This window comes from Nycticebus coucang, chromosome 2 (genome assembly GCF_027406575.1).
Source record: "Nycticebus coucang isolate mNycCou1 chromosome 2, mNycCou1.pri, whole genome shotgun sequence".
Classification (NCBI taxonomy): domain Eukaryota; kingdom Metazoa; phylum Chordata; class Mammalia; order Primates; family Lorisidae; genus Nycticebus; species Nycticebus coucang.
This window is the reverse complement of record NC_069781.1, coordinates 66,217,906-66,228,164: the sequence shown is the minus strand read 5'-3', so window position 1 is coordinate 66,228,164 and position 10,259 is coordinate 66,217,906. Positions and strand designations below refer to the sequence as shown.

The 10,259-nt window shown below is 37.5% G+C and overlaps 1 pseudogene; it reads right to left on the bottom strand.

Moving 5' to 3' along the window:
* Positions 1-5,945: 5,945 nt before the first annotated feature.
* LOC128570987 (protein SET-like) lies at positions 5,946-7,088 on the bottom strand (annotated as a pseudogene).
* Positions 7,089-10,259: the final 3,171 nt, after the last annotated feature.

The window sequence follows — 10,259 nt, the reverse complement described above, 5'->3', positions numbered from 1 at the left end:
TCAATGTCCAGTGTAAATTTTCTTTCATTTTCATAAAACCCATGCAGGGTATACCCTGTTTCCCCAAAAATAGACATCCTCCGAAAATAAGACCTACTTACAGGAAAGATAAGATGTCCCCTGAAAATAAGACCTAGCACATCTTTGGGAGCACACCTTAAAATAAGACACTGTCTTATTTTAGGGGAAATAGGGTAGTACCCTTTCTAATATACAAAATGTTTAACCATTTATGTGTTTTAAAATATGAGAGTCTTGGGTTCATTTTCTATTTGCCTATAAGCATAGAGTATTATCAGAATATCAGTTATAAAAATTATTGAAAATTATTTGCAGTCATATACTTTCTCATTTTTATATCTTGGATTGACTTATAATATTAAAATACTATATTCTAATAAGTATAAATAATTCATAGAATTATAATGGTAACGAACTTAAAATATTAAAAAATATTATAAACACATTATGATTTTTAAAAGTGTGATGCAAGTGCAGGAAAAGGCAGGAAGATAAAGTGAGCAAAGAGAGAGAGACACACACAGAGAGAGAAAGAGAGAATAAAAGTGAGCCTGAAAACAGATCTTGTTAATGTAAGAATTAAGACTATAAGAAAGGGCAGCATTTCAAATCATTAAGAACAATATGTACCAAAATGTAAATAAGAAAAATAAAAGAAATTAAAAAAATGAAATATGACGGACATCTACAGAATCTTTTCATGGGATCGCTAGACTATATAAAGGAAAACATATGTTTCTGGTGCAGGGGTGGGCAAGGTATTCTCTGGAGCCTGCTGTTTATGCTCCTGGTGTTGGACCACCTCTCCTCCAGTCACAGTAGTGTCTCTAGTGAGGGCTCCTCTTGCTGGAGTACCATGCATGAAGCCCTACAAGGTGGTCCAACACCATGGCCCCTAGGAACAGGTGGAGGGAGAGGTACAGCTCCTCAACCTCTAACTGGCACCCCACATCCACAAGAAAGCTCAGGTACTCCACTCAAGCAGGACAGCTCCAGAAATTGTTCCTGAAAGATATCATCTGGTACTAGAAACCTCTTGACTTCCTCCACGGCATGGGCCATAAGAGCGTATGCCTCACATGCGGGTCCAAAGACCTCAGTGCAGATCGGTTTTCAAGTGGGCTCCACCCCTGCACCAGAATAATATGAAGAACATGGATATGATGACACATGTGCAGAACAGAAGGCTACAAAGGCTGTTACAGCCAGAGCCAAGAGGATCCAGAATACCATGACTATGTACATGGAAAGACTTGAGATTTTTATGAAGCTATGGCCAGGGCGACTAGAATGGGAGCAGGCCTTCACTGAAGGCTCCTGCAGCTACGCCAGTGAAGTGAGCTTACAGAAAGCACCCATGTGCACATTATTAAATACAAACATACATAAGGGAAAAATATCAGTTATGAGCAAAGTTGTTACTGATTTCTTTCTTGTATCTCCCAGGAATCCTAATGCTTTACCCTCAACAGACACGTAATTGTCTAAACTCTTTTCTTCATGGTCTCTTTTTTTTCCCATCTTTTTCTATTCTTAACTCTGTATTCCAGCTTCTGTATGTAATATTTTAAAATGAGTTAAAATAAATTTAGGAATATCAAATTAATTTTTTAAGTGTGTAGCTGCTTTTTGTTTTTTAAATATAAAAAGAAATTGATTATTTATGATAAAAAAAAGAAATTGATTCAAAGGATGTAAAGTCTCCATTTTTTTAATGGCTGAATAGTATTCCATGGTGTACATATACCACAGCTTGTTAATCCATTCCTGGGTTGGTGGACATTTAGGCTTTTTCCACATTTTGGCGATTGTAAATTGAGCTGCAATAAACAGTCTAGTGCAAGACACGATTGTGAGAGGGACTCTACCTAACAAATGCAATCAGTGTAACCTGATTTCTTGTACCCTCAATGAACCCCCAACAATAAAAAATGAAAAAAATCACATCATACTGTATAAATATATATAAAAGAAATTGAGTAAAAAATAGAAAAAAAACAAACCTGTAGGTTTCAGCAATGGCATTGCTTGCTTAAAGGTTCTGAAATAAGACTTGTTAACTTTCTCTTAGTTTTGATTTGAGGCATCCCATAGAGTTGCAGTTGCAGAATCCCAAACTAGCCCACATTACAAAATTCTGGGCTGTTTAAGATTTAAAATCACAAATGTTAAAGGCAGTAGGTGCCACTATGTAAATGTGAGCTCAGAGATCTCTAAAAAAATGTTTCCTTTAAAAACACATGGTTATTGAATCTTAAGGCTAAATAGTCGATGCAATTTTAAACATTAATTGATATTAAAAAGAAAACAAAAACAGGGTGGCACCTATGGCTCAAAGGAGTAGGGCACTGGCCCCATATGCCGGAGGTGGCGGGTTCAAACCCAGCCCCAGCCAAAAACTGCAAAAAAAAGAAAAAGAAAACAAAACCAACAAAATTAGGCTTATAAAACTGACATTTTCATTATGTGGGTTTTGAAATATAGCCCCAGATATACAATGTATTTTTTTTTAATGTTAATTTAAAATTATTTTATTTTTTTTCTTTTTTTTTTATTAAATCGTAACTGTATACATTGATATGATCATGGGGCATCATACACTCGCTTCATAGACCATTTGACACATTTTTATCACAGTGGTTAACATAGCCTTTCCGGCGTTATCTCAGTTACTGTGCCAAAACCTTTACATTCTACATCTACCAAGTTTCGCAAATACCCCTGTAAGATGCACCACAGGTGTGATCCCACCGATCCCCCTCCCTCTACCCACCTCCCCCTTTCCCACTTCCCCCTATTGTTAAGTTGTAACTGGGTTATAGCTTTCATGTGGAGCCCCAAATTAGTTTAATAGTAGGGCTGAGTACATTGGGTACTTTTTCTTCCATTCTTGAGATACTTTACTAAGAAGAATATGTTCCAGCTCCATCCATGTAAACATGAAAGAGGTAAAGTCTCCATCTTTCTTTAAGGCTGCATAGTATTCCATGGTATACATATACCACAATTTATTAATCCATTCGTGGATCGATGGGCACTTGGGCTTTTTCCATGACTTAGCTATTATGAATTGGGCTGCAATAAACATTCTTGTACAAATATCTTTGTTATGTTGTGATTTTTGGTCTTCTGGGTATATGCCTAGCAGAGAAATTACAGGATTGAATGGCAGATCTATTTTTAGATCTCTGAGTGTTCTCCATATATCTTTCCAAAAGGAATGTATTAATTTGCATTCCCACCAGCAGTGCAGAAGTGTTCCCTTTTCTCCGCATCCACGCCAAAATCTCTGGTCTTGAGATTTTGTGATATAGGCTAGTCTCATTGGAGTTAGATGATACCAGATATACAATGTTGAGAAATACTTACGAGGCAGAAGAATAGGTTTTGACAAGGTTGTTAGGGGTCATGAGGACGGCCACTTGCCTTGATTTTGATGGAGAGTTTTTTAGCCACAAACTTTCAGTCATAGTACTAATAATTACAATTTCATTAATTTTACCTTCAAAATTATTTTCAAAATTATTAAATTATTATTTAGCAAGACAAGTATTTTGTCCTTCTGAGATTCAACACTCTATAAAAAGCTCACTTGGACACTGAGACCAAAGGCTAATGATTTTCTTAAATTGAGGCCTCTCAATATTGAAGTATTCCCAAGTTAGTCAAGTATCTCACAACACTATAGCATGATAGAAAAAGGGACACTGCAGCTGAATGAAAAGGATTCAAAATACACTTTGTACAGAAGTTAAAGTCTTAGTTGGATTTGTATAGTCCTTCCATTTTGTTCTCTGAAGATTAAATAATAAATGTGTTAAGTCTGCCTAAATTGGTAGATTAAACTTATGTCCAAATGTCTGCAGCAGTTTGTCAATAAAGTTTAGTCCTTTTCTCAACCAAAAAAAAAAAAAAAAGGAAAACAAATGTTAGAGGTGACTCTCTAAAAATTTTATATTCCTTGCAAGCAGAGAGGTAACATTTTAATATTTAAAGATCTTTTAATAAAAGTGACCATATCAATATAATGTACCAAATAATTTTACAAAAGAAGAAATGTAAATAATGTGGGAAAAGTCTCAAACTCACTAGTAATTTAAGAAAAATTAAAACTCACAATGTGCCTCTTCTTTCTTCATTTTATTACTGAATTGGCAAAATAAAAAAAAATTAAAAGAAAGGTGGGAAGATGGTTAGAAAGAGAGAGGAAGAAAAAGGAAGGAAGGAAAGATTACAGAGGGATATAAAGGAAAAGAAGTGCACACCTGTAGGCCCAGCTACTGCAAAGGCAGAGGCGGAAAGAGTTGCTTGAGCCCAGGAGTTTGAGGCTATAGTGAGCTATGATTGCACCATTGAACTCCAGCCTGAGGGATGGAATAGTACTGTGTCTCAAAATATAATAATAATGATAATAATAATTAAAGGAAAGAAGATAGATGATGGAAAGAAAGAGAAGGGAGCTGAGGGGAAAATTCTTACCCACTATTAGCCACAGTACTAAGAGATGGGCAATCTCATACATTGCTAAATGCCATAGAAATTGACACAAAATGTCTGGTGCAAAATTTTGCAGTACATATAGTATTTCTCATAAGCATATGCACATGTCCGTCTTCCAGGCATTTGTGTTACAGAAATCAAGTTTTGTAAAATATCTAATGCAAGATGTTACAGGATTGTGTGTAGGGGGAAACGTTGCAAGTAATTTAAATGATCAATTCAAGAATTTAGTGAAGTAAATTATAACATGTACACATGAGCTACAGTCTTTTAAGATAATACTATTAAAGAGTAGTGAAGGATTATTAATATATATCATTTGGTGGGAAAACCGTAGTATTTATGCTGATATTGCATATATATAAAAACTGCACGTTTCATTTGACAATGTACATTTACATACTGTGTATATGAACTTGCTAACAATGGTGTTTTCCTGTGTTCAGACTCCTATAACAAACTATGACAAACTGGCTTATACATAACAGGAATTTATTTCTCACAGTTCTGGAGTCTGGGAAGTCTAAGATGAAGGTGCTGACAGATTTGATATGTGGTGAGGGCCCACTTCCTGGTTCATAAATGGCTGTCTTTTCACTTTAAACTCACACAGCAGAAGGGGCTAAGGAGCTCTCGCAGGTTTCTTTTATAAGGACTCTGATGTCATTAATGACAACTCTGTCCTCATGAACTCATTCCTTCCCAATGATTCTACTTCCTAATACTATCACCATGGGGTTAGAATTTTAACATATAAACTTTATGGGGTCGCAAATATTCAGACAATAGCAAGTGGTTACTACCAAACATTCTGTTTGATTTTTCTATTATTCACTTATTTTGCTTTCTTTGTTTTTTTTTTTGTGTGTGTGTGTGTGTACACATTTAGTTTTATTGTAACAAAGCAACTTGTACACTTTTAACGTTTAAAACTGAGCATCATCTTTCCTTTCCAGTGAAACAAAAAGAAAATTTAAAAATAAACAGGAGCAAAATTATAATAGAGAATGTCAATTCCAAATAAGATCCTACAGGTTCTGCTGATTCTCCCATTTGAGTGGCAGGGCTCAAGTCATCATTAGGAGAGAATTTATTTTAAAAGTGTCATCTTAAACTGCAATTAAACATGCCAAAGGAGAAGCCATGTTGTCAAAATGCCCACTTAACCCACCCAGACATCTCAAGCCCACCCTCTGCTGACCGTCTATACCCCATTTTTTTAATTTTTTTTTCTTTTTTTAAACAAGAGAAAGTAGACAGATACATGTTGGTAAAGGCTAACTGTCCATATTCACATAGAGACACAGTGCACTCTCTGAGCCCAATATACAGAGAAAGGAGGGAAAAAGCTAGAATTCTATGCACTACTACACAGGGGCCTGGCACCCTCCAGCTTCCAGCAGAGAGAGCGAAGGGAGCAGGTTTTTCTTTTTTCCCACAGAGCTCGGTGGTGTTGCTTCCATACAGTTTTTGTTGAGACAGGAAGGGATAAAAATGAATATGGAACAGAAACGAGTAGAGATTCTTTTCCCATTGGATTCTGCTCAAGATATTTTCCCCCAAAATAAGTTGAGAATCATGGTGTAGAGAAAAGAGACCTCAAGAACAGGGCGACTGAGCATAAGAGGAAAAAAAAAAAAAAAAAAAAGACTGCAACTTGCTCCCAGGGACTGGAGAAAATTTTTAAAAGGTTGGAATCCATCGGTGTTGCGTTAGTCATCTTCTCCTTCATCCTTGTCTCCTTCCTCCCCTTCATCATCATCTTCTTCTTCTTACCTTCATCCTCATCCCCTTCTTCATCAGTATCTCCCAAACCTTCTTCTTCATCTTCATCAACATCTTCTTCTTCTCCTTTTCCTTTTTCATCATCCATATCAGGAACCAAGTAGTACTGTAATGGATTTGGCCAAATATCATCTTTGATGGCCTCTCCTAATTCATCTGCACCTGCATCAGAATGGTACAGAAGCTCTCTGATTCCTCATGCTGCCTCTTCCTGCTTTATTCTGTGTCTGACTGGAACGTTTCGTCAAATCCTTTCCAGAAATCCGTTTGATTTCAGTGGACTTTGAATACGGATCACCACTCTCATTCAGATGAAATTCTTTGGAGAAAACTTTATTTTCAAAGTCAGGGTTTTCATCAAAATAAAAATCTGTTCTGTAACCTGATTTAATATCTTCAAATTCTGTCACTTCAACTCTGGTCAAATAATGCAAAGCCTCTTCATCCTCCTCCCCAAGCAGCACGGACACTTGTGGATGGTTGACAAATGTTGTTACCCCAAAATTTGGGAATTTAGCCATCAATTCTGACCTCTTCTGAAAAAATGGTTGGCTGAGTTTGTTATATTTCTGTTTTACTTTCAAAATCTCCTCACTGGCTTGTTCATTAAGTCTGTCTATTTCATTTTGTACTTCATCAATATGTTCAATTGCTTCCTGCTGTTCTTTTTCTTTGTTTTTTGGCAATCCCTGAGAGCTTGAGGTGTCCTCCGGTCTGCTAGCAGCAGGCAGTCTTGGTTTCTTCTTCTGAGGCGGGAGCAGAGACTGGCTTTTGGGGGCCATGCCACCGGGAAACTCCAAGAACCTAACCACTGGTCTTCTAGCTCGGCAGAAAGATTCTCTGAAAACTCTTGTTTTTCTATAAAATATTTCCCACTCAACTTTTGGGCAAGAAAATTATGGGTTTGAACAATTTGTTGACAGAGCTTTTGCATATATATCTTTACTTTTTAAAAAATGATATTTATCTTAGTTTATAATATTTTCTATAGAAATAATCTAATCTGATTTTTTAATAGCTCAAAATTTCTAAAAATTGAAATATATTATTTTATCCAAATATCTGCCATTAGAGCTATACTGGAAGTACAAAATACCCATTTCTTACTAAAAAACGAGGCTATTTGTAGCTAATAATGTTAATGAATATTTATAGAATGCGTATTTATACCATATACTTATTTAAAATTTTTACATGTATTTTCAAGTGTTTATAAAATTATAACTTTATTTTATTCATTTAATCTATTTTTCTATATAAGATCATAACTGCTGTTCCAGGAAAAATACTGGATTCTCAAATGCTATCACATTACATTTGAGAATAAGAAAATGTTATAAAGGAAATCAGATATATAGCCAGGCTAACACTCAAAATTCTATAAGCATACTCATAATACTATCAATAATTATTTAGAGCCACGTTGAAAAATACAACCAAAGAAGGAATAGCCGACATGGAGCATACAGTCACATCAGATGCTATTTCCCTCCCCTTTCCTCACTAGTTATTCCCACTCTGAAATTAGTACCTCCAAAATGAATATTTCACAATTTGACAGTTTTCCATTGTCCTCAAAACCTTTATGCACTCCCAACTGCATGGTTTTTTACAAGTTGTTTTCCTTGCTCCTCAAATTCAATGGACTCTTTCCATCCATCTTTGCCCAGCAGCAAATAACTGTATACTTTCTTCCTGTAACCTTGAATAAGACTAAATTGAAGTTCATAGAAGAAAATGACTGAAATGTCAGGTTGTTGGTTTGTAATAGATACAAATGTCAGCCATTTCTGAAGTCTGGATGTAGAGGGACGAGTCATTACGACTGAAGGGTGAGCCTAACTTTCATCCAATAGTGTCACATGAACAGGATCTGGCAAAATCTTGCTGGATAATTTAATTTTTCTTTTCTTACCACTTTCTATCACAATAGGATTTAACAGATTCTTACAATAGTGTAGTTAGTAAATATTTCAATACCAAAGGCCTTTTTGAGAAATGAATGAAAAGTGTTAAAACTCTGTATAAATGCACTGTGTCACTTCACTAAAAAATAGTCTAGCATGAAGAAAATTCTAAAACCAAAATAGAAGGCTGTTTCTCTTTTATTAATAATTTAGAGACAGGCAGTTTGGGAGTGACTGGGCATTCATGTGAAAGTAGAGTAGTTAGAGAACTAACTAAAGCAGTTAGTTCTAGCTGCGGCTTTACAGAGCAGGGTTTCCATTTTTAAGACCATTCAGGGCTTTGGGAATGCTGGAGCGCGTGTCATTATATGTATATTTAGCCAGCAAGAAGGAAGGAAGAGGAAAAGGGGACATTTTCTATTTGTTTCGGCACTTCATAGAGTTTTCGTCCTACTCCACTCCCATTTCATTTGGCTGAAACTTAGTCGTATGACCACATCTCCTGCAAGAAAGGCTGGGAAATCTAAGCAGACCGGGAGAGTGCACCTCACAAGGCTACCAAGACTTTACCACATTGCACTTCACCCATAGCCACAGATTTTCACTCAAATTTAAGTGGTGTGTGAGGCTCCCCAAAGCCTATCCCAAAATTCTCTGTCGCACAGATCCAATATTAAGAATACCTGTTCACAAAACAAAAATTTTTATAGTCTAGGATGCTGGGTGTGTGACATAATAGTCCTGTTGGGCTTCTCCCTGTAATACAGAACTGTGACAAGGAGCAGCCCTGTGATATTTAAACAAAACATCTGTAGGTAACCTATGATTAATGTGTTTGTGGCAAAAGTTTCAGCCTTACTAAAAATCCTTCTCATTTCTAGGAGAATATACAATCTGTGTTTCATGCACCAGCCAACAAGTCTTCTCATCTATTGCCTGATGATTGACACTTTTCTCCCTCCTATTTTAACCTTTTGGCGTGATTTCTTCTCCCAGAAATTACAATTTCAATCCTCTGGTATAAGACGCTGCATAAGGGACTTTTTTGCTATCTCGGTAGCAAATGAAGTTTTGCAGAGTTTCGAGGGATTTGTGGGAATAAACTAGGAAAAGTGCATGACCTTGAGGGGGGCAGGAACATACATCAGCTTTGCGGGTGATGTTTTTACCAGTTTGCAGGTGTGGTAAGTCCAGAGGTTATGGTGCAGGAGTGTTGGAGTTGGCAGGAGTTGGGGTTTTCACTACTCAGAGGCGAGGAGGGAAAGGGAGCTCCGAGGGGAGAGGGGGCTGAGAGAGGGTGTATGTGTCTAGCAGATGTGGCTCAGCAGGATGGCAGAAAGTCTTTGGAGCAGAGGAACTGAAGGTGTCAGCAGCTTGAGGCCTCTAAACTGTAAGTCCCCATCTTATCAACAGATGATAGCTATTAGGTAAAGCTTCATGCTCACTCCGTGCACAAAGCAAGCAGGCTATAAAGGGCTAAACGTTGGCTTGTTTGAGGTATTTGTAAAACAGAGCTGTAAACATTTGAGTTGGGCATCAACTTTTGAGCTGACAGAGTCTCAGCCTGTAGGGAAGAAATAATTTAGGGGGGCCAGTACACAGAACCCACCCACATGGCTTGTTTATGGCAACACTTCTCCACCTCTAATTAGACACTGTCTCCTGCTGAGAACGGCACTTGCCACTCAGGAGCAGTCAGTGAACTAGAAGTTTCCCAGTGTCCCAATGGGAGAGAGTTCCTCAGAGGCCTCAGTCTAGTCATGTCACCTGGTATTCTGAGTGGACATGGGGAAAACACTGATGAAGAAGGGGCTTCTGCCATCTCCTGGGTACCACAGGGCTCAGGCGGGGCCCAGAGGCAGCAGTGCTGGCGGGTCCGGCGCCACCCCAGTCTCTGAACACCCCACAGAGACCAGGGCAGGGAGTGGTGTGATCACACGCAGTATCATTTGCATTTCAGGAAACGGACACTGCTCCCCGCTACTTTTCCTTTTTTCAGTGGCTCTGACAGATCAAGTGGAAAAGAAAATCTTAGCAACAGTCTGC